We start from the raw sequence: 2,500 nt of genomic DNA on the forward strand, positions 1-2,500 counted from the left end.
ACCTAACCCAAGTTGTGCCTTAACCTAACCCAAGTTGTGCCTTAACCTAACCCAAGTTGTGCCTTAACCTAACCCAAGTTGTGCCTTAACCTAACCCAAGTTGTGCCTTAACCTAACCCACGTTGTGCCTTAACCTAACCCACGTTGTGCCTTAACCTAACCCACGTTGTGCCTTAACCTAACCCACGTTGTGCCTTAACCTAACCCACGTTGTGCCTTAACCTAACCCACGTTGTGCCTTAACCTAACCCACGTTGTGCCTTAACCTAACCCACGTTGTGCCTTAACCTAACCCACGTTGTGCCTTAACCTGCTCTGTAATTGGCATATGAAACGTTACATTAATCTAGTGTTGTCTAACCACAACCCTCTGAATATAGTTCGCTACTCGCACCGCCCACCCTCTTGTGTATCGTTTCATGTTCAACACTTCGCAAGTGTTGCTTACTTTTGACATGCTCCCGCTGTACACTGTAATGTGGACGACTGCAGGATGTACATCGCCCCCCCCCCCTCCCCCCTGCCTTCGCACGCTGGTCGTTCAGGTGCTTGCGTGTTCAATGCCCTTCGCAGCTGTTCACTGGCATTCGCATGTCGAAGCGCTCAGTCTACGTCGTGGTACGGCCTGTGTCCACTGTCCGCTGATGTCGTAAGCTTAACCCTCACATTGTACTGCACATAGGTCCGTATGTACTGAATGATACGCTGTGGCACATGTGTGACCGTACAACGACTGCGCCCAACAACAGCGAACCATACGGTCCAAATGTTGTGCACTCAGCCACGTGCCGTCTCCCCATAACAGCTACATTGCAGTGTGGTACGCCATAGAGACGTGTGGGAGTAACGGACGCCCTGGATGGCGATCAGCATGAGCCGTCTGTTGATGTAGTGGCGCGTGTATTCAAACGTAGTCGTCTCTTCTCACACAGTGTGATAGCATGGTGCACCGCGTTCCACATCTGCGACATGGTACAGATGCTGGTTGACAGTCGGTCTCGTAATGGACATCGCATACGTAGGGGGCCACCTCCCACGTGTTCTCTAGTCGTGCACATTTTGTTGCGTGTATGTGGGCAGACGTAGTGTGTCGTGACACCTAACAGACAGGTATGCAATAATCGTTGCATTTGCAAACTGGGATGGACGTCTACGTTTGCTGGTGACGTTACGCAAATGAACAACTGGTAAACCCATTGTGGTACGGTTGTTGTTGCTGGAGGTAAATCAGTAAGGGCAAATCTGTGTGTGAAGCGATACGCGGCGGTGGCTGGGTGGGACCGTCCCCGGCCGGTGAGGGGGGGCCGCCCGGCGTGCTGGCCGCGCGGTGCGTGGGCGCACGCGCTACAGCCGGCTGGTGGGGGCGCCCAGTGGCAGGCGCGCCGGCCGACGGACGCGGCAGGCGGCGCAGCTGCGCGCCGGGGCACCCTGCGCGCGGCGCCGGGCGGCCAAAGTGGGTCCTCGCGGGCCCGGTGCGAAGCGCGGTGGACATCTGCAGTGTGCTGGTCCGACTGAGGACTGTGTGCGTTGAGGATGCGCCGCCGCCCGGCACTCGGCGCCGCGACGCCGTCTGCTGCTCGGTCGCCCCAGCGGTTCTCGCTGGTGGTTTGTATCGCAGTTGTGCAGACGTGTTGGCACGTGCGCTGTGCTGGGAGAGTTCGCTTCGGCACCCACGTGGGGCCTTTGCCCTTCTGTGGCGCTGGCGTTGGAGCTGCCGGTCACCGTAGGTGGCGCGTGTTGTCTCCCGCCGGCAATGCCACGACAGCACGCTCCCGGGCCTCTGTCGGCAGCGGCAAGCTCAGTTGGGAGCACGGGTGGTCGCACCTAAAGCGTCTACTCGCCTAACTCCGGGCGATTGCGCCTCTCTCGAACCCGACCAAGTACTTAGGACGGCGCTGCGCGCCGCCGGGACCTGAGAGGGTTTCGAGGTGTATTGTGCAGGGGAGCTCAGCCTCCTCCTGTTTGCAGAATAATTGAGCGGACGCTTGCGTGTTCGCGCGGGCCCCTGGGACACACTCCCGGGCGGCCGGCTGCTCAGCTCTAGTTGACGCAGCTCCCTGGTTGATCCTGCCAGTAGTCATATGCTTGTCTCAAAGATTAAGCCATGCATGTCTCAGTACAAGCCGCATTAAGGTGAAACCGCGAATGGCTCATTAAATCAGTTATGGTTCCTTAGATCGTACCCACGTTACTTGGATAACTGTGGTAATTCTAGAGCTAATACATGCAAACAGAGTCCCGACCAGAGATGGAAGGGACGCTTTTATTAGATCAAAACCAATCGGTCGGCTCGTCCGGTCCGTTTGCCTTGGTGACTCTGAATAACTTTGGGCTGATCGCACGGTCCTCGTACCGGCGACGCATCTTTCAAATGTCTGCCTTATCAACTGTCGATGGTAGGTTCTGCGCCTACCATGGTTGTAACGGGTAACGGGGAATCAGGGTTCGATTCCGGAGAGGGAGCCTGAGAAACGGCTACCACATCCAAGGAAGGCAGCGG

At 57.0% G+C, this 2,500-nt stretch overlaps 1 non-coding gene across 1 annotated transcript in view; it reads left to right on the forward strand.

Moving 5' to 3' along the window:
* The first annotated feature begins 2,054 nt into the window (after positions 1-2,054).
* LOC126138971 (small subunit ribosomal RNA) overlaps positions 2,055-2,500 on the forward strand; it is a 1,909-nt gene continuing 1,463 nt past the window's right edge. Inside the window, exon 1 of the ribosomal RNA XR_007528458.1 lies at positions 2,055-2,500. This exon is cut by the window's right edge and continues 1,463 nt beyond it. This is a non-coding gene — a ribosomal RNA (small subunit ribosomal RNA).

This window comes from Schistocerca cancellata, unplaced genomic scaffold (assembly GCF_023864275.1).
Source record: "Schistocerca cancellata isolate TAMUIC-IGC-003103 unplaced genomic scaffold, iqSchCanc2.1 HiC_scaffold_674, whole genome shotgun sequence".
In the NCBI taxonomy this organism is placed as follows: domain Eukaryota; kingdom Metazoa; phylum Arthropoda; class Insecta; order Orthoptera; family Acrididae; genus Schistocerca; species Schistocerca cancellata.